The following is a 22958-nucleotide window of genomic DNA, read 5'->3' as shown; positions in this document are numbered from 1 at the left end:
TCCGTTTCATCATTACATGCCATCAATCTCCCCATCTCTCAGTCTCCCTGTCAGCTTCCTCTGTTGCCCTTCTCTTTTTCCATCTGCCCATCTTTCTTTTTTCCTCGGGCTTACACTGCATCGCATGCAAACTCCTCGGGGCGTTAAACTCCTCGCTGCCTCGTCTTTCTCCTCATCCTCGCGCCATGCTGAAGCATTGCTCTGTTTCTCACCTGAGCCCCAGTTTAATTTCACTGTGAGAGCAGCGCTCACGCACTCATGCACACACACTCATGCACACACACTCAATCATTCTTTCACCTAACATGTTCACGCACGAATTGACTTGCAAAGAAACACGAATATGCACGCACACACCCAGAAGGAGCTGTCAAGAGTAATGGTGTTTAGTATAATTTACTGTACCGCCATTGTAGCCTCTGCTTTCTCAATAGGAATCATTATAGAGATTACATAATGGGGGTAATTTTTCATCTGCTGTATACAGCGCTGTGATGGCAGAACAAAGTGTTTTGGAGGCAGGAGAAACCCTGTTAGCTGTAGTTGAGAAGTAAATGGGTCCGGTGTAGTCTGGCTAAATCAGCAGCTGTTAGCCTACTCTCTCGACTCTTCAAATCCATGTCTATTACTCTTAACAAACATGAATGGATCCAATGTATTGATCTGTTGGTGAGGGGATGCTCTCTTTGTTCACACACTAGGAAAAGAATGAAATACTTGCATTTGTGCAGGAAGCAGTAAAACTGGTTGTGTCTTACATTTCTAGCTTAACAGACCTCATCGCCTTCTATGCAGATTTAGCGACCATGACTGACATCAGGATGAATTTAAGCATGTTCTTTTTAAACAAAAAAAAATAATAATTACTCAGCTGAAAATCCTTTCAGGATGAAATACTCATGTAGCACTGAAAAGTTTGTTTTGCTCTCATCAGATTGGATTCACAGCAGCTACAGTGGAATTTAGAGGGAGAGCAACTGTAAGAAATTGGTATCAAACTTTAAAGCAAACACTCCCAGAAGATTTTACTTTCTGTATGTGAACGAAAAGTCAGCAGAGTTCAAGAAGTGCAAATTTTCACCCTTGTGATCCTGAACACAGCAGGGAATAGGAGATGAATGGATGCCTGCACAGCATTATCACCCATTACAGTCTTTAACGTTTGCATACATGAACATTTTAGTGGATTAAGGCCAAATCTGAGTCTTGAAAAGACATGCGAAAAACATTCTTTGGTCTCATATATGCTCCCTATACATGTTTGTTTCAAACATTATCAAACCTCACTGCCTATTAAGCTTTGCTTTACGTTGGCATGGCCACTAGAGGGCAGTGCAGAGTTCATGAGTTCCGATCAGTTTCAAAGCTCATGATGTACATTCTGAGAGACGTAAAAAGAGGCACTATTTATTCATTTCTTTATTCTTAACACACAGGCTGTATTCAGCTTCTATTTATTTATCATTTATGTATTTATTTTATCATTCTGTTTCTCTTATTTCACGGGTTCTCTTATTTTATGGGTCTTAGCAATATTACTATTACTTTTATATCCAGGGTTGGTTTTTAGATTATTTTAGATTTGGTTTTACAGTGTTTTATCTCAGTGTTTCCCCACACCACTAGACCCCAGAATTTATGACAGCGTTTCCTTGGTCCTTTTAACTTGCTTTTACTCTCTGTGATGTGTGTGTGTTTGATGGGCGGTTTGGGGGGTGGGCTTGCTGCTATTGGGTTGGGGTTCTGGGGGATTTTACTCTCTGTAAAGCACCTTGAGTTGCTATTTCTATGTATGAAAGGTGCTATATAAATAAAGTTTGATTTGATTTGATTTGCAGTTGATAACAATGACAACAGACTAAAAACACACTAAATCTTGCCCAATCCCTCTCTGCTGTGCTTCAGCTCTTCTACAAAGCCATCCCTAGAGGATTGACAAGCCAACAGCCAGCAACCAATCGTTCTGACTCTACGGATTCTTGCAAACTACAAATGAAAACATTGGGATAAAAAGGATTTTTTTCTTGGTAGACTTTCACATTTTCTGTCTTTTATTGATCGTAAAGGTGAAAGCTAAAATCAGTCTGACATATTCAGTCACATTCGTCTGGATAGAAACTTTGCAATTTAATGTTTTCGTGACTTTTTATTGCCCAAACATTCATTGTAATTAGTTGGGACATAAGTTCCTTTATTATCACTGATCAAAACTGTAAAGAAAATTTACAGTATAGGAATAGCACAGTGGTCAAGATGGCTGACTTAGATGGAAACCAAAATTAAACAATTAAAAAAATAACATTCTTTTATACCCCAAAGTAGCCATTATGATGGAAGTAGATGACATTCTAAAGACGTTGCCTCGTGGTCTGATATCTTGCTTTCTTTTCAAACTCGTTCTGGCCAAATTTACATCCTGTAGTTTAATCTTGTTTTTAGTTGAATAAATAGGTTAAACCAACTAAAATTAGTAATTGAATTTAAGAGTTTTTTTTAGTTTCAACAGCCTACAATCTCCTGATGTTTGCAAGAATTCAATTTACAATTGTAAAGGGTTCAAGGCAAAAGTAATTCAAGGATTATAAGAAATTAATGTTCCCACGGAGCACAGCAAAATCATAATATCACTTCAGTAATGAGTAATAAATAAAGTTTAATACTGCCAGGTTCTGTTATGATGGAGTAATTGACTCTCCTCTGTGGTGCTCGGAGGTCGTTACCTCCCCGGTGATGATTCATGTGATCTCTAATTGCTCTGACATCATCCATGTTGGATACTAACAGTATCTCTTTAACACATACACTCATGCTTCCTCTCTTGGCTCAGCAGCAGACGAGACTGCCAATATTGTATTTACATTAAGTGTGGGTAATCTGATTGTGACTCTGGGAAGAAGTTTGCACCAGCGTCAATATAGCGGCACAGGTGTCTAACCTTGACTCCTTACCCAGCATGGCTATTCATAGGCCATTAATTAGAGCAGGATGCTGCTAATTAACACATAGACATACTCTCTCTCTGGCACACACACTCTTCTTCCCCCTGCACTCCACTCTCTTCACGTTTGAGTTCCATTTAATGTGCCCTGTTTGATTTGCCCTACTAAAGTAATGAGTTTGGAAAGCAGACAAAAATTCTGAAGTGTGTTTTGGAGGAGCCTCGGGATAATTTGAAGTCCTGGGGCTGGGAGTAGAAGTACGCTCCTTCACTAACACCCACATTTGCAAACGCACAAAGTGTGGAAACACACACTTGTGAGTGCAACCGTGCAGAATCATTTGTCTTGTGGGTTATGTGTAAGTTTTCACAGCAGTGATGGGTTTTACGCGTCTTAGATGTTTCTCTGAGAAGCCAACCAAAACAAAATCTTGCAGAATCAGAAAAAGAATCAGTTTAGCCTCCAATAGACTCACTTTTTTGTGTCTTACCTTGTAACGAACACTTAGTCATAAGGACTACTGAAAGTTCTTTTTGGTTTTAGGAATGAAGTGTTTTAGGGTAAGTTTATGTCAACACAGAGCAGTTTGAGTCATTGAGTGCAAAGCTATTACATTTAAATGGAAGTCAAGCTTTTGCCTCTATTACATCTTTCTATTATACTGCACTAAGTTGCCAGACAGTGTTGGTAAGTCAGCGCAACCACAGCAATGAAGATAGACGATCATCAGAAGAATTGCATGATAAACTAGGCATCTTTAAAGACTCCAAATAAATTAGCTAGAAGTTCAGGGAAGGGATTAAGATAAACACAGGTACACCCTGATGTTTGTCTTTGTGTGAAAATAAAGCTTTAGTTACCTACAAGTCTAAAACTGAGACAAGCTAGCTGGTAAAAATATAATCTTGGAAAGATGTCTGGTCAAGTTTCATCAAACTGAGTCCAATTAAACACACTAGTTTAAGACTGATTCAAGCTGATTAGCAAGTTCTCAAAGAGCCTGAGTTAATTCCTCATAATTAAATCCAGTGTTATTGTTGTAACACAACAGGAAATAAAATGTAGAAGAAAATTGAGTTTCACTTCAGAATGTGTTGATGCATTGAGGTTCAATACCCTAGGATAAATAAACATGAACATAGGTATTTTTAAAAAATAGGTTTTCCTCTCCTTTGTTTCCAGAGCTATTTAAAGCACCGAAGCCACACAGAAAAATAGCAATATATTTGTATGCACAAGATCTAAAACTAACCAATGCTGACTGATAATGAGTAAATATTAAAGCCAGTCTTGAACTTGCCATTCTCTCCTTCCTATTCACAAGGGTTTTGGGGCATCTTAAAGTGGCAAACATAACTGTAATGGTTTTCTTCTTTTTTTTTTTTAGTTTTTCATGTCTCACTATAGGAAACACCTCCTGCGTGACCTCATCAGAAGCTCAAATGTCATCACGCCAGTCCTGAGTGACTGGCACTAGTGGCATCTATGTCAGGAGGGGCTCAGACCCTCATCCTATTTATAGCGCTGACATAGTATCAGTCATCGTTCAAAACAAGCTCATCTCTGCCTCGTTTCTGCACCAAGGAGGGTGGTCTGTTGAGACACTCACTCATGCTGCTCAGAGAACCGCTGTTATGCAAGTGACCTAAAGTTTCTCATTGATTAGCTTAACTAGTACACCCTCTGGACTGAAAGACAAATTACAAAAATAATCCCTTCCTACTGCTGAAAAAAAATTTTAACGAATGTAAGAGTGTAATAAAATTAAGTTGTGGTGCTATTTTACCATTAAAAAACTGCAACTTTATATATATAAAGTAATAGGAGGATTTGTAGGAGTGTGTCTTGGAGCAATTGGGTCCAAGTCAAGTTCTCCACCCAGATCAAGTTTCAGTTTGACCAGTACATGTGACATTTTCAGGTTCAGCCTCCAGCAGATGGAGATAAAAGTTTAGTCTGTAAACAATATGCAGAATTACAACACGATTAACAGCTGAAAGAAGCTTTGCCAGCTCTGCTAAACATGTAAAAGCAGCTTATTCAGAACAGGTAAAAAGATAAAGGCAGCATCTTGAGAATTAAGAGATAAAGAAGAGTGCAGGAGATTAGGCCTAATAAAACAGAGCAGCATTTATCCTGCGCAGCCAAATCCTGTTTTCTAAACAATAACAGCTGTGACTATGAAGTTCACTAACAGCACCGCAGCATTTCCATGCCTCCCTCGTGCCAACAAAAATTTGGCAGTTACATTACAAGCACTTAGAAGCTGGATCTGGATCAGCACTGCCACTCTTTCCTCATGAGGTTCAGTCTGCAAGATACTGTCAACTTCAGCCCGTCCCATCAGAGGAAATCCCCCCCAAAACAACTCCAGTGAAAAGTGAGAACAAATGATGCATTGGTGAGTTTGAATTCAAGCCAGAGGGAGATAGAGTTTTGGAGGGAAATAGGACGCAGATGAGCCGCCTTCCTCTTCTTATTCCTCGTCAGCATTCAAATCTCATCCTGAACCAATACAACTCTGTGGTGTCTGTTAGCCTGCAGGAACAGTGAGATAGACAAGGGTGAAGTGAGGGGAAAGTAGCTGATGGGTGAGAGCTGGAGAGGCAGCGGCGGGAGGGAAGGAGGCAGACAAACAGAGAGAGAGAGATGGTTCATTAAACATTTAGAGGGATGGAGAGCAGACAGGCCTCTCCATTTCTTTCCTCTTACTGTTCGGAAGATAGGAGGTTCAGTGTAGGTCTGCCTGTCCATTGAACACAGTTTGTCTAGGTTTGTGTGTGTGCTCCCTGTCACACTGAAACCCCCACTTGTCCCCACAGGTCTAAATAACTACTTGGAAACTTAACAGCACGACCCTAACTATGGCAACCTCAGTCCTGCTGTTGCGCTATGCATAATCCCCATATCACAACACTCACACACACAAACGCATGTTAAGACAAACACCCAGGATAATGCAATTCCAAGGTTAGCCAAGAGAATGTTAGTTGGGCTTACCAGCTGTGTATCTGCCTCACCATATGAACTGGAGTGTATTTACCCTTGTACACACCTCTGTGTATTGTCCCATTTAGCACGGTTCCCAGTCATGCATTCTAATGGCCCTGGAGAGCCGGGGAGTCTCTACTGTCTGCTAATAGCGAGCAGCACAGATCAATGGGCTCTGGGACTGCAGCACTAGCCAGTTAGCGCGTCCCCATTCAGAGCCACTGAGCCGTGGCTAACGCCACAGCCAGGGTGTTTGCTAGTATGAAGTCTCCGAAGCGGGGAGGCGCACCTGTATCCCGCTCCACTTGTGCAGATGTAAGGCTGAGCTCTAAAGCCAGTGAGAAGTGAGAGGACGACTGCGGACAAGAAAGGAGAAGTTGTACAAAGGAGTCTTTGATGTGTCAGAGTGAGTCCAGTGGGAGGGTGTTAAAGGACTGATTCACCCAACAAAGAAAAACATATTTTCTCACTTGCTTCTAGTGATATTCAGCCGAACTGATGGTTTGGGGTTTATTTGTTAGCCTTTTCAGATCTTTGTGTCTGGGACTGTAGCTGCTACAGAAACACTCATTCAGAGTAGTCTGTAATTCAGTCAGTCTATTTCTGTGGTTTAAAAGAAAATGATATATTTTCTTCTATTTGGCTTCAACCTTTTAAAGCCTACTGGGAATGTCTGGTTAAGGTCATGCAATGTTAAATTTTGGTTTTTGGAGAGTCATTTTCTATTTATAGACCATGATGTGGGGATTCCAGGTTGCTACCTTTGATACCCTGGGATTTGATTTCATGACAGAATGTGAAATGGCTCCATTGCTTCACAGCACAAAATGATGAAAAGTCCTACTTTCCCAAACCTGTTCCTACAAGATGATGCTCTCTTCCCCCATCTTATGAGGGTTTGTTTGGCCACAAATACTTATGGAGGAATGAGGGGGGAGGATGGAAGGCTCTACCCCACAAAAATATCAACACATAACCTATAAATATGTTCGCACCCAAGAATTTATGAACATGAATTGCTAATTTACATAGGACAAGTACACAAATGTATGCATTACACATGTTATTTTATTTATTTATTTTTGGGGTGGCCTGTCTGTCTAACATGACAAATCATGTCTCGGTCATAATCAAATGATCTTGGCCCACATTTTATAGCTGAATGTTTGAAAATGAAACTGTACATCATCTTATAAATTGGCAGAGCTTTAATTGTGCAGAAGTCTAAACAGAGGTCTTGCATCATTAACACAATCCAGTTTATGAACTCATGGTCTATATTTTTTTTCTTGCAATTAAGTTAATTTTCAGTCTTTCAGCTGATTTAATCTATTTGTTTTGGTTTTGTGGCACATTAATAAACCCTTGTATTTTTTACTATAGTTACCAGAGAATGACAAAGAGCAAAATATTGTTTTCCTGGATACTTTAATATGGGAATTAATCACCAAAAAGTCAGAGAAATCTCAGCATTTGTTTGATTTTTCTGCCCTTTATTTGTGAAAGCTTGTGTGTAATTCCATTTTAAATGTTGGATATTGAGTTGTCACTGACTTATCATCTAATATAATTGTAATTATTTCATTTTTTTTTCTGGTTACTATTGTTTTGGCTGGAAGCTGAATTAATTTAACAGGGCATTATGTTTGGATTCTTCACTTATATGCATTGAAAGGTCCGTTTATTATCTTGATTAGAATAATTATTCTGCAGAAATAGTATTATTATTCCTCTGTGTCTGCTGAGAGCCAAACTGCTTCTCAGCACTGACCTGAATACAGTTCAGAGAGAAATGCTGACTTGAAACCAAAAGCAGATTTGCAGATAGAGGATATCAGTACAAGAAAAAGCCAACTCAGAACAGTGAATTCTCTCACGATTGGCCTCAGAAACCCTCATCAGTCAAACCTTTCTGCATCGGGGATGTCATAGAGATACCATGAACACACACACAGACACACATGTGAATAATTAGGCGATCCCTCTCCCTTTCTCCACTCCATCAGCATATGTCAGCATATGGCTCCGTCCTCCGAGAGACTGTTGAACAGACTGATCAAGGTTTAATTTTGCCCTTGAGATGCTGACCAGGGTTAGAGGGCAGAAAGGAAAGGAAGCAGGATTTCAGAAAGGAAACAGAAGATAGCTTTCCCTCCAAACAGCTGTCAGCCTGAACTCTTTCCTCCTGTCGTTACTGATCGACTCCTGCATTTGTGCATGTGACAAACATATGACCACATTGAGCCATCTGTTCCAGCGCTAATTGGCATGCACAACAATGTTTTTCCAACCCATAAAACCTAATGAAAATGAACACCCCACCCACCCTAATATTCTAAAACACCCACTCTCTTCTCCGCCCCTCTGCAGACCAAACCCTCCGCCCATATAACATTATTGTAGGCATAATTACGCTACTGTGCATTAACAGCCCTCCACTAGAGCCACTTTTTGTCCAGGAGGCAGGACAAAGTATTGGAGATGTCCTGCTGCTATCAGTGGAAATCTTGCAGCAGAGGCTCGACCAGACTCCCTTCAAACTCCATTCAGTGTGAGTTGCAGCATTTTATTGAGTAACGCTTTTGGAAACACAGAGCGTCAATGCACACGTGTTTTCCTTCAAATTTCTAATGGCACGCCAAAGGAATCAGACGAAAACTAAAGGATATGAAAAGCAAAAGAGGAGAAATTTGGATAAATGCAACACAAGTTTTAAAAAGTTAGGACAGCAACTTTGATTAACCAGAAAAACAAAATATAACCTGTCTGAGGTACTACAAAATTCTGACATTTTTTGGTAGATGTATGAAAGCAGAACCTGCAATGTGTCCTGACATTTATTTTCTAAATGTGGATAAGAAAAACTCCACATCAAATCAGATTGTATTTGTTGTTCTCTGTAAACAATGTTGAGCCTTGTTTGGACATAAAACTTGAATTCATTCTAACTGACTTTGGATATGACATTAAAGACTCCAAACTGAAGTCTCTTGACAATAAATTTGAACTCAAACTTAAGCTCAAGCTCATCTGGTTAGGATGCCTCCTGAACGCCCCCCTGGGGAGGTTTCTGGGCACATCCCATGAAGGCACCAAACACACTCTAGGGGCTTTGTCTCTCCACTGGGAATGCCACGAAATTCCCTGGGGGAGCTTGAAGAATAGAAGAGGGAAGTCTGGGCCTTTCTGTTTAGGCTACTGCCCCTATGACCTGACCCCAGATAAGATGGATTGATGGACTTAAGCTCAGACTTTTGACAAGACTTGAGCCCTCTTTTAACAGTAACAGTAGGAATGGCACATTACCTTACCTCCCACAAAGGTAGGAATTATCTCTAGTTTCCAAAGACAGTTGTGTTTCTAGTCAACCAAAAGGGCATATTCTTATGAAATTCTTCAATGGGTGTGCAAAAGTCTACTTTTTTTCCCCCTCCAGAAGTTTGGTTAATGACGTAGCAATCAGGCTAACAAACTGTTAGCTTTAAAGTCTGACCTGATCGCTGATTTTCAGCAGATTTGAGTGAAAACTAGTCATGTTAAAATAAAATTGGTATTGAAATAATGGGAATTTGTGCCAGATACAAAGCAGTTTATTCATCTTTTGATTATTTCTTTCTAATTAACTCTACCTCTTTTTTTTTTACTTAAATCTCCTCTTATATTGTCAAAGCAATTTCACGTTTACATCCCATAAAAATCTAATCAGCCTCTTCCTTCCATCCATCCAAAAGAAGAAAAGTAAATTTCCTTTAGTCGATCAAAGTGGGGCATAGTACATATTCTACAAACCAAACACATATAAATGGAAACAATACTTTAGAAAGGCACACTTAAAACAACGTTTCAGCGCCGGATATATGCTTGGAACAAAAACTGTGACTTGATTTGGATCCCAAACTGAAATTAAAACCTGGACTCTAATTTATTTTGGAGTTTGTCACTTTCAAGCAGATAATAATAAAAACTTTGGTTCTTGTATGTGTAGTTTGTTGCAGTGTCTTTGTTTGCTGTAACTCGTTTCAAAGTGAAACAGAGAAAGCACCTTTTAAAATGGAAAAATTGTGGCCTGTAAAGACGGAAGGAGAGGAGTGGATGGGCTCGGCCGGTAGCCAGATAGCGGTCTGCATGGCTCAGTACAGTCTGTGTGTGTTTGTGTGACTCTCCACACTAAAGAATTTGTTATATGTGGACAAAATGGGCCAGTTGTTTTGTTTTCGAAGGGAGCCTGAGGTCAAACACACAAACACACTCTGTTGCAACCACTGTGAAATGATCTACGAGGCAAATTACAGTTCGAACAAGAGCTTACAGATGTGCCCTTGCAGAGAAAAGTAACTTCGCAGAGCTTTCTTGTTTTTTCCCTGTTGGTCCGCACACATACACGGAAAGCATTGCCCTCCCATGCCAGCCAGTAAATAGGTTTCCTCTAGCTGTCTGTCTCCACCATGTTCAACTTCACCTATTCACTCTTGCTCCCAGCATCCTCTCCACTACCACCATCACAGCTACTCCTTCCCCTCTGAGGTCATGTGGTGTTTGTGTGCACACAGAAAGCAGATATAATAGTTGTTTAAAGTGTCAGACGTGGTTTCTACTTGTCATTTCACGGGAAACACACCAAACGCCTTCGGAGAACAGGTGCGTAGATGATTTTGGCAATGCATTTTTTAGTTTTATTGGCACCACATATAAAAATAACAGCCTATCCAAGTACTAATGGAGGTAATATACAGGCTTCTGTAACCTTTGTACTGCAAACTGCATAGTGGTTTGCTCACAATAGGACGCAATTGTTCCGAATCCAGCACTTGTGTTGCAAAATCAGCCGTTTTGTCACTCATAAAACATCAGTTTCTGTTTCTCTTTGTCTTCCTGTTTTGCTCCTATCACACTATTTGTTCTTTTTTTTTTCTGTCTCCACCCTGTAGTTTTCTGCTCAGTTGTCCTCTTTAGAGGTGTCACGACCAGTGTGCATGAGCACACCATGGGGGGGTTTATTGTTCAAGCGGGGCGCAGCGGTGGAGGTGTGACATATTGTTCAGGCAAACAAAATCAGCAATTTTCTGTATAAAAACTAACAAAGGCACACAAGACAAGAGTGCTCTAAAACCTGCACCTGCATCCCAAATGCTGACCGGTTTAATTGAACTGGTAACAATCTGATATGACCCTCCCCAACCAAACACTCTTTCTTCACGTTGTTGGATCAACATTGTCGGCCTGTTTTGTGGAGAAGCATTAGTCAAATGGGCCATCATCCCTGTCGGCGAGTCAGATGATGACTTTTGGCAGAACGCAGCCACAGCGCCACGCCAAACAATCAGAGCCGTTGCCATTTTATCACAAGGACGCGCACGCACGCAAACTCGCACCACAAACAAGCTGTTTCTCATTAAGACCGCAAACACGAGAGACTGAGTGAGAGGAGCAGAAGGTGATAAAGGGGGAGCAACACGGAGCTGGAGGCTTTTTTCTTTTTTTTTTTTTCTTTTTTTCCAGCAGTAGATAAGAGACTTGGAAAGAGAAAACAAGTGACGCATCACAAATCTGACAGAGTCAAGAGTGACAGTGTGTGTGTGCGCGCATTAACTGAGCTGTCATCCAAAGAGGCGCCCACCTACCCAACAATGCCCCAAAGTACCCTCACCCTGTGGCCCTTCGACACTGCTGTTCCTATAGCAACGAGATAAGGGGGGGGGGGGTTATGTGCTAAAGATTAGGGTGAAATTTTGCTGCTGCTGCCTGGATTTGACCAATCTGGTGTTGAGGCTTTAAGATGCTCTAATTCCTTTTCCCTTCTTTCCCTCTAACACACACACACACACACACACACAGAAAACTCCTGGTCATGCTGATGTCTGCTAGAAAGCATTTCGAGGAAGATTATTCTAGGAGCTGCACTGTTAATGTTGAAGAGGAAGAACAAAAAAAACAGGAAATTCAGTTTGGTTTTTTGGGTTTTTTTTTTTCAACTCAGGTCCTGTTTTTTCGAGTAATTGAGTCTCGATCACTAATAGGGATTAAGATCTTTTGAATTTGTTAAATATCTGACAATAACAGTGTATATAACAACAGTATAACAATAGTAACAGCCAGCTTCCAGCTGAAAGACTACAACAACAGTTTTAATAAATAGTTGGATTCAGTTGGATTTAGTCTTTTTTCTAGTTGATTTTAAAAAGGTTAAACACCATCTCCAGAGCAACAATGTTTTACCAAAGCTGCAGGTCTTTTAGTTGTTTTTTTCCACAGCTGGGATCCTTCTCATCTGTGAACAAATGGAGATTTTCCAAGTCTGGAATCAACAAGTCTCTCTGATTGGAGCAAAACAGTCAGGCTCAGCTTGTAAACAAACCACCGCACTCAGATGGTAATGATATGAAATAAATAAGCTGCTGGATTAAAACAATATAGGATTTACAGTGGCTAAAACAGGCACTTATATCCAGCATGTATAACTGATTCCTAAGAGTTCTTTCTCTTAATCATTTATACCCAAATAAATTTGAAAATACTAAGAATGAGAGCACCTCTTCAGAAGTTATGTGATCAAGTCCTGCTGTCTCTGGAAAGCTTAAAAACTATAAATTTGGAATTAATTTAATTTTTTTCATTCAGAATTGAACCATAGTGATTCTCCAGAACTTATGAACTGCCCTCCAACACTAACGCATGTTTATAAGTTTTTTTATTGGACTAAATGAAACACGAGTAGAGATGATGGAGGTAAAATTATTTGTATTGTCCAGAGCTAGTGTGCGGTATGGTGATGCCATTAAATAAAGGAAGAAGAGCCTGGAGTTCAAAAAGGTGTTTCTGGTCGATTCACAAAAAATGATATGACACCGTTTTGGAACGTTGAACATAAAAGAAAACTGGTGAAAAAACGCAACAAGAGACTATAATCTAATAATAAATGTTATTAAGGGGCTTTTGTTATTAGTTGGTATATTTTTGCTAACTTGGTATACTTTAATAGCAAACACTGAATGAATTAAGAAACACCATCTCCCTTTCTCTGAGACATCTCCATTTTTTCCTCCAACTATTTTTTACCATGTGTATATTTTTCAAACATGTAGTTTTCCCACTGTTGTCGATGTGAACTTTATTTTATCTTCATCCAGATGAGAACATAGAAATCCCTACAAACATTGAAGTAACCATACCGGGCCAGTCAGTGGGAAATGGTAATGATGATGATGGATTGGATCTATATTGCACTTTTCAAAGTCCTTTACATTAAATTCATTATTCATTCACCCCACACATTCACACACTAGTGAGGGTTCATGCAGCCACAGATGCTTTAATGCAAACTGACAAAAACATGACTTCCAATCCACACCACCAGCCTCACAGACCAAACCTCCACACACCAGGCCAAGTGTCTTAAAGGCTGACTGAGTGGGGTAAAGCAAGGTCTGATGACCTGCTCTACTCTCTGAGCAGAACATTCTGAGCATGCTCTGTGAGCTGGTGCCTCTTTGGCTGCAACTTTAAAAACAATGATAGCACTTTTTGTTTTGGACATTATTAAATGTCTCTTGCACACAGCCAGAATACACACCAGAATGGCAAATATGATTCAAAGCAAAGTTAGCCAGACATAAATATGCCAAATGTATCAGTCCAGTGTTTTAGCTATTTACTGTACATTTAACCAGTGTAAGTAAATTAAACTATATAATTAGCATTTAAGGAACACTCTTGTAGTTTAGTGTGTGTCTGGATACTCAAAAGTCTTCGGTCAATAGAGGATTGGATGCAGACTGAGCCACAACACTAGTGAATCCTGCAGTTCTTGGCTCCACTCCACTGTAAGTGAGACTGGCTCTAAGTGGATCACCTCCTCCGCATGTGACAGCGTTCTTCACCCTCACAAGGTTCTTGTGAGTACATGAAAGTCTGCAGTGTGTATGTGAGGAGGTGACGCAGATGACTAGTACAAGGTTCAAATTCCCTTTTTGCAACATAAATATCTTCCATGCATCCAAAGGGAACAGTGAAATGAGATATGAACTCTGTTTGAAAGAGACTCTTTCATCAGCAGCATGCTGTTTGAGGAGAAACCTTCAGCTCGAACACAAGTGCAGACGAGCTTTTCAAATAACTGTTTTAATGTCACTGTTGAGTGTTTGTTTGGGTTCTCAGCTGTGATGCTTTAACAGGTTATTTGTTTATGAGGATTCCAGTTTGTTTAAGCGTACTTTTATTTAAAAGAGCAGAGGTGTTAAAGAGGCTGTAATACTGTCTGTGTGCTGCTACTTTCATATAGGTCACAGTTAAGGAGGAGGTACAGGGGCATAAACACAACTGATCTACTGTCTGTTTTCTATAAGAATTAAACAAATCATTAAATGACACGATGGTCAGAGGCCACTCTGACAAATCTAAATCCACTTTTAAATCATCTTGTGTAATCAAAATGCTTTTTTGGCCTTTAGGCAAACTCCTAATGGGATGGACGTCAATAATTGTTTAGAAAAATTAGACAGATTTGTTGTTTTAATGTAAATTGTTCTTGTTCTTTGGAACACAAAGGAAAATTTTATTTCTGTAGTCTGAGCCGTAATGGAACCAGCTTTGGGAAACCACATAATGATTGATGCTAAACTATGGACTGTTTTATAGTTTGATCAGTTTAACTCTAAACCAGTCAGTCGACAACTTGCATTGGACAAGTTATTTTCTTTTAATTATCTGCATCAAGTGATGCCTGAACATGTTAATCTGATTGTTGCTGTAATTAATCTGTGGGTAATAAATTGTTATTGTGTCATAGGACATTAAAAAAAAGTGTGACAAGCATGAAAATGCCATGTTACTGATCCTGTGGATTAGCACATTAGCTGGCAACCTGTAGCTGCGAGTGTTGGTAGCTGCAACAGCTAAAGAAAACCAGATTAGTCTCCTCATTGAGGCTGCATCTGAAATAAACTGAGACATGTTTGATTTTAAATGGGCTCTTTTCCTATGGAAGCCCATTTCCGTCACTCTGACGAAAAAAAAAAACCATTGTATCTCATTATTATGAGATAGTATCTCAAAATAATGAGATACTTAAGTCATAATTATGAGATACTATCTCATTATTATGAGATACTATCTCATAATATTGAGATAGTTAAGTCATAATTATGAGATAGTATCTCATTATTATGAGATAGTATCGCATTATTATGAGATACTATCTCATAATAATGAGATAGTTAAGTCATAATTATGAGATACTATCTCATTATTATGAGATACTATCTCATAATAATGAGATACTTAAGTCATAATTATGAGATACTATCTCATTATTATGAGATAGTATCGCATTATTATGAGATACTATCTCATAATAATGAGATAGTTAAGTCATAATTATGAGATACTATCTCATTATTATGAGATAGTATCGCATTATTATGAGATAGTATCGCATTATTATGAGATACTATCTCATAATAATGAGATAGTTAAGTCATAATTATGAGATACTATCTCATTATTATGAGATAGTATCGCATTATTATGAGATACTATCTCATAATAATGAGATAGTTAAGTCATAATTATGAGATACTATCTCATTATTATGAGATACTATCTCATAATAATGAGATACTTAAGTCATAATTATGAGATACTATCTCATTATTATGAGATAGTATCGCATTATTATGAGATACTATCTCATAATAATGAGATAGTTAAGTCATAATTATGAGATACTATCTCATTATTATGAGATAGTATCGCATTATTATGAGATACTATCTCATAATAATGAGATAGTTAAGTCATAATTATGAGATACTATCTCATTATTATGAGATACTATCTCATAATAATGAGATACTTAAGTCATAATTATGAGATACTATCTCATAATAATGAGATAGTATCTCATAATTATGACTTAACTATCTCATTATTATGAGATACTTAAGTCATAATTATGAGATACTATCTCATTATTATGAGATAGTATCGCATTATTATGAGATACTATCTCATAATAATGAGATAGTTAAGTCATAATTATGAGATACTATCTCATTATTATGAGATACTATCTCATAATAATGAGATACTTAAGTCATAATTATGAGATACTATCTCATTATTATGAGATAGTATCGCATTATTATGAGATACTATCTCATAATAATGAGATAGTTAAGTCATAATTATGAGATACTATCTCATTATTATGAGATAGTATCGCATTATTATGAGATACTATCTCATAATAATGAGATAGTTAAGTCATAATTATGAGATACTATCTCATTATTATGAGATACTATCTCATAATAATGAGATACTTAAGTCATAATTATGAGATACTATCTCATAATAATGAGATAGTATCTCATAATTATGACTTAACTATCTCATTATTATGAGATACTTAAGTCATAATTATGAGATACTATCTCATTATTATGAGATACTTAAGTCATAATTATGAGATACTATGTTTTTTTTTTTCATCAGAGTGACGGAAATGGGCTTCCATACTTTTCAGAGTGAGGTGTCCCATGCAAGAAATATTCAGTCACAACATATAACATGGATCAATTATGACTAAAAAGCTGCTTGTTTTAATAGTGGTATGATCAGTTTCTTCATGTTATGTACTTTGCTGTTGCAGTCTTAGTTTTCCAACAGGTTTCATCGATTCTTTGATGAGGAATATTTTAACTTTTTATTTTCGTTTTATAATTTGTCTATTAGATTATTTCACTATTTTTACTGTTTTTACATAGCATTCTTGTTCTTTTCTTGCTTTTTTTTCTTTTGTTTTTTACATCTAGTTATATTGAATATTTCAGTTGTTTAACATTATTTTTTTCATTTTTATTTTATCAGTAACAAACTTCCACTGAGAAACTTTATCTCAACAAACACAGGTTAGGCTTGGCACATAGGTGATGGCAGGTGGTATTTAGAGATTGGTGTGCCATGTTGGGGGAGGGGTTGTCTGGTGCACCCTGGACATCCACCCTCACTGTATACTTGAGCCTCAGTGTCTTAAGTGTCATTGTCATCATCATTATTATTATTATTAATGTCGCTGCCACTTTCTCTCATTATTTTAAATCATGTCTCTTCCTTTTTCTCACCATTTATCAAATCTTGAGACTTTTTTTATTGGTATGATGATGATTAAATTTACATTTACAAAAAAATACAACAATAATAAAATGAAAATTAGAGCCCAATGGCACGTTTTCATGTTTTAACCACAACTTTTAAAAGCCTGCAGTGACTGAGTTTACGAAGAGCACTGAAGCATTTTCATGTGGCAAACCCTTTTTCTTTCTCCTCCAAGGTTTTACGTTATTATTCCATGTCAATATAATCCAAGTATCCATATCAAGACAGTTTTATTTGTCACATATCACACTGGCGCTTGCAGCATCTACCGAGGCATCTTTGATTCTTGGAAAACTCAGGGCTTTTCCACTTCTTACCCATGGAGGAAAATATAAGACATAAAGAAGATCAAAATGAGATGCATCTTGTTCTGTGTTGTGTTAGAGAAAGTAAGCGTGTGTGTGTGTGTGTGTCTCCTATCATTAGCGGGTGGTGGTGAGCAGTAGCTCGTTAGCGCAGAGCTAGCTGAGCATCAGGGCACCGGTGCAGCTTCATTAAGCAACTGTGACATTTATCTGATCGTTTCCCTGCGACGCATGTACTGCCACATCTCCATGGCAACTCCAAATCCATACACACACATACACACACATAAAGGCAATCATATATTCTCACAAAGACCCAGGCTTTTCAGCCGGTCACAGTTATTCATAGAAAGCGGCTCCATCAAAGCTGCCCTCCTTTCACCCTGCAGCACAGAAATATTGATAATGAATATGTGAACTGTTCTGCATACACTGGAGTTGTAGCAAATGTGGGTGGAATACTGTTTATTGTTAAGTTAAAGTGAATCACACTCCCTCGTTTAGCTCGTACGGGGCCCCTGGGAGCCAGTTTACCTCAGTGTAAGTTAGTTCGAGAACAACTTCAAAATGTGCTCCAAATAATTCAGCCTTTCACTCATTTAGTTTGAGTCACTAATCCGCGTCACGCTGTTGATAACAAAAAATGAGATTCTGAGGAGGAAAATAAGAGGCCTTTTGTATTGTGTACTATGTGGAAGGTGCTAATCTTGTTTTTGGTTTAATTCAGCAGGAGAAAACATTCAGGCTAAGAAATAAAGTTTTTTTTTCCACAGGACTGTCTCGTGCATCCTCTTAAGGTTTAGTGTTTAAATGATTCTAATGCAGTTATCATGACTTTTTTTTGTTGGATATGCTAGATACCAATCATATGGTTTCCCTCACCTTCAGCGTGTTATATTGATTTTTGTGCACGTAAAAGGCCTGCAAAGATAAAAAGCCTGAAGTCAAAACCAAAGTTATTTTCCCCTAAATCACATTGCTTGTAGTTTAAACTTTACGTCCACTACTTATCTTCACCAGACATATTTGCAAACTGTGCGGCTACTCTTTCAAGCCTCAAAAACAAAATGAGTCACTTCCTCCCACTCTCCATTTTTTGAGCAATAAGCCAAACCTAAAATAAGATTTAGAGGAACTTTTTCCATGTAAACAACTTGTTCATGTATTCATTTGATTAATGATGAGGTTACTGAATATTTTCCAATTTGGCAAAAATAGCTTTTTCTTTATCTAAAATTAAGGGAAATACTTGCTGTAGATCCAACATTTTTGTAATGCTGAAAAGGGATAATCTGACCTTTTTTGTCATTTTTGAGTACGCAAATAGTTAAAAAAAAAAAAAAAAATATGTCCTGTAGTTTAAAAAGAAAACCTTTTTTTTTTTAACTTTAAAGTCTTTGGATTCTTTTTTTACTCCTTGACGGATGCCTCATGAACCTTTTCTCCCATAAACTAAAGACCTATTTGTAATAGCGTCTTTCCAACAAGAAAAATTATGTTTGACAAGCTAGTTTTGTAAGAACGCAGCATGATATATGTGTGTACATCCCCTTCTCAACACCTGTTTGTATTTACATGGTGATAGAATACGTCCTGGAGTGCACCTATGTGATGTTACTGCCCAGCTTGTCTGAGTACTTTGGTAAATATATGTGTGTTTAGGTGTATGTGTTGCTGACCTTGGTCGCTGTGCTCCCTTGGGTGGGAACTGATGTTTCTCACTCTGCGTGTCAACAAGATTAGTTCCCCTGTGGGACCGTTACACACCCTGCAAACATCCTGCCAATGAGAAGAATTGTGTGGCAGCTCGGCTCCTGTGCGAACCCACCGAAGTGTGTGTTGGTGTGTAGGATCTAGGGAGCGAGGGGCGGTTCTTTTATGTGTGCTTAAATTGTGGGGTTAAAGGAGTCAGAGAGGATGTGTTTTAGAGCAGAAACAGAAGGGAGAAGCGGCAGGGGGATCAGCGCAGTCAGCCTGAACCGGAGCCCGAGTGTGTCTGCATGTGTGATACGTGTGGTGCATGTGTGCTCAGTTTCAGAGCGAACACATGCTGCGCTCTGAACTGTGCTTACTCCCAACCTGGCTCATCTGCATCCATCCCCTTCTCACTTTTACCTGCTCGCCTAGCCCACTCTGTCTCTTTCCTGCTGTCGGATGCTGCAAATTCCCATCTTGGACTCCAGCTATGAACAAGGCCAGCAGAGAGAGTAGAGAGCGAGAGAGTAAATGTAGTCCATGGAGCTGCCTGTAGTTCCATGACAAAGCAATGTGGCTTTGTATTATAAAGATAGGCTGTTGCAGCAATGCATTGTGGGATGCTTAAAGAGTTGAAAAGGACTAATTTGTTCAGTTCATTTTTTAAATTTTCCTTTGGCTTCACTTTTGCTTAAATATGTTAGGGCTAATTATTGTCCATTTACGAGACATCCGCACTGACTGGCAATTATTTCACAAAGCCGGTAAACAAAGAGACATTTGCACAGCAGGCAGCCATGTCTGTGTCACACCTGGGGAATGTTTTTGATCACCTGTGGACATTCATTTAGCTGGTACATTTTCTATTTGCAACAAGCCAACTAAAATCAGAAAAAGAATAGCTCCAATAAAAGAGTTGCATGATATTGCCAATATATCATCTGTTAAATCTGGGTTAAACCCTGAGGCATAACCCGGTTTGAGTCCAGTTATTTGTGTGTGAACATGAGCAATTAAACTTTTAAAAGGCATTATCTGGGTGTTATTCCAACTTTGAGAAATTTGATGTACGACAGTTTCAGTCAGACTGACTTGTTTACATGTATTTATAAAAAGAGCTGTGTGTTGGTTTGCCTACCCACAGCTCAGTAGTTCTGAGGCAATAAAAGATGCAATAAACCAGTTCTATAGAATCTCACAGATTTTCAAAGTTCCAGAAAATTAGCTTTTATCAGCTTAAGTAAGTCTTTTCTTTAGTCTTGTTTCATTTACTATTCCTGCAGCAACTTCATCATGTTTGGTTTCTTACAAGCTGTATTTTTTTGTAGCATCTGTGTTCCAAGTAGCTGTAAGTTACAAAAAAAGAAGAAATGACAGCATTTGCAACATCATCTGATAACAGAGAAAAACGACCATTCACAACCTAACATGCCCAGCTGCCACATTAGACGAAGCCTTGGAACTCTGAGTAAACCCACATAGTAGGAAGTCCTGATTCCAGTCCAGACAACATACAAACACAACTTTCAAGGGATACTTTTTACTTCAGTCCTGCATAGTCCCTTCCATTTTTACTCTAAGCTAGGCTAACCACATCCTGACAGACATGGATTGATATTGATTTTCTCACCTCACTGCTTGATCTCAAGCCAATTAGTCTTTCCAAAATGTTGAACAATTATTTTTACAGAGGGCAGGTTTGAAGAGCTGTGAAGACGATGCATGAGTAAATGGATAACTATCATAAAGTTTTATGTTCAATATGGTGCAGCTGTAGCTCGGCTGAACAAGCCTGCTGTCTAATGTGAGTGTGAGGTGTGGGAATAACAGCCCTTAGCAGCTGCTTCAAAGACCTTTCCAGACACTTTTTTGCTGTGTGGCTAAACACACACATACACACTCACTCTTAGTGTAGATCAGCCTTCAGTCACGGCCCTGTGCTGCAGGGAGACCAGAGTGATGGAAGCAATACTTAAGCCATTAAGGCAAACAATTGGCTCAAATTGAGAGGGAGAGATAGAAAAGAAAAGGAAGAAGTGGAAGAGAGAGGGGGAGATGGAGAGGCTATGGCAGGAGTGGATCCACTCAACGACTTAATCCGAGCCCCAGGACACACTCCTGCTGAGCTTCACACGCTTGCACAAACATGTGACGCACACACTAAAGCTCAGTCTGCCTCCAATAACACCTTGTCAGTCTTGGCCACAGGGGCACTCATTCCTTTATAGTAGGGAGAGTCACCAGCTTCCAGCCCCCTCTAAAAAAGATGGAGCACACAGTCCACAAGACGACTCTGTGAGCATTCTGCGCCTTACGGCTTCCAGTGTGAAGCTATTCATTGTCTTAGCATGCAGAGTGAATGGTGGATGGAGCACAGGGTGGACAGTGTCCCAGGCGAGGGAGGCGCTCCTCTGACACCGGCTATTGTATCGTCTCCTCCCAACAAGCCACACACTAACAGTCAACAATGAGGGATTGTCTCCAGTTATTCCTTGTCTTTCTACTCTTTTGCCTCCACACAAACATCAGCTATGTGTGTGTGTGTGCCAGAGGGCAAAGGCATGATGTGCTGCAGTCTGAACCCAGCGACCGCCGTGGCTCATCCAGTGCAGTCGCCTTTGCAGCTTAAACATCAGCCTGAGGTAGAGGCAGCAGCTATTCGCCTCCACTGCCGCCCTTCCCTCCCTGCTTCCCTTCTTCCTCCCTCCTCCCCCCCCATCGGACACGACCCCTCGGCACCCCCTCGTCGTCCAGGCCTGCACGTTTTATTGGACAGATTAGCGCGGAGCGATTATTGCCCCAAGGACTGTTAGCGCTGGTTTGGCTCGTTGACTCTTTCTCCAGTTGTGGCGTTTTCATTTGACATGTCCTTTAAGTCTTTTAAAGAATTGGGCGTCTCTGCCGAGCGCCTTGGCTCTTTCTGCAAAAGATGGATGGCCCGCGTTCAAAGGTCTGGATGTTTTTTTTTCCCCCTCCCTCCCAGTCTTTCTCTATATCTGCCTTCGCTCCCTCCTTCCGTCACTCTTTCTTTTTGTCTCGCTGAGCTTTATAATGTGGTATTAGTGTTGTCAGCCAACCAAGCCTGGGATTTGGATTTGTTTTGTTTTTGCCTCTTAAGATAATACAATTTCTCTCTCCTGTCGAGAATAACAAAAGGGAAAGTAGAGCAATAAAGCAGCACATTCATTGACTTTGCTTTCATCAAATTGGTTCATAGCCATTTTAAATAGACCACAGGCCTTGAAGACGGTGTCTTTGCAGCGATGTGTATGAAATTGTCCTCAAAACAGTCACGCTTTGCCTTGCACATGCTCTGTTACCATTCTCATCTCCATCAGGCCTCACTGCTGAAAGCCATTTATTTGTCTTTATTCGCCAAAAAAAAAAAAAAAAAGAGAGAGAGACTAGCTCAAGTTGGTATTCCAAACACGTGGTCCAAAGAGTGTTTTGTGAAGATAAGTGCTGTTGCTCTGCAGTGAAAAGGGGTAGTAGCACTTCAACCTCCATTTAGTATGCATTCCAGATGTGGAAATATAACCAGGCCAATCAGCATGTAAGCATCTGGGTCCATTCAGAGGGCTGGGAGGTTTGCTCTATTGGTTCTGCAACCTAATCCCTCACACAAAACTTCACATTAACACACCACACAGCTTTTCCTGCACCCATTCATGAATTCATACATGTACCAGCATTCACTCATGCAGCATGGTGACCAGCAGCCAATCACAAATACAGAAAATATTTCACATTGTAGTCCATATCTTGTGTGGAGAAAATCCAAAGAGACTCTTTATAGAGTTGTTTTCTTTAGTTGTGAAGCTGTAAAAAAAGAGGAATGAAATATGAGTTGCAGTTCAGTCCTTCAATAAAGTCA

At 39.3% G+C, this 22958-nt stretch overlaps 1 protein-coding gene across 20 annotated transcripts in view; it reads left to right on the top strand.

Annotated features, from left to right (window-relative positions):
- celf2 (cugbp, Elav-like family member 2) overlaps positions 1–22958 on the top strand; it is a 255452-nt gene that overhangs the window by 126082 nt on the left and 106412 nt on the right. The window lies entirely within an intron of this gene.

The sequence above is a fragment of the Melanotaenia boesemani genome, chromosome 23 (genome assembly GCF_017639745.1).
Source record: "Melanotaenia boesemani isolate fMelBoe1 chromosome 23, fMelBoe1.pri, whole genome shotgun sequence".
In the NCBI taxonomy this organism is placed as follows: Eukaryota; Metazoa; Chordata; class Actinopteri; order Atheriniformes; family Melanotaeniidae; genus Melanotaenia; species Melanotaenia boesemani.
This window is presented reverse-complemented; position numbering and strand designations above follow the sequence as displayed.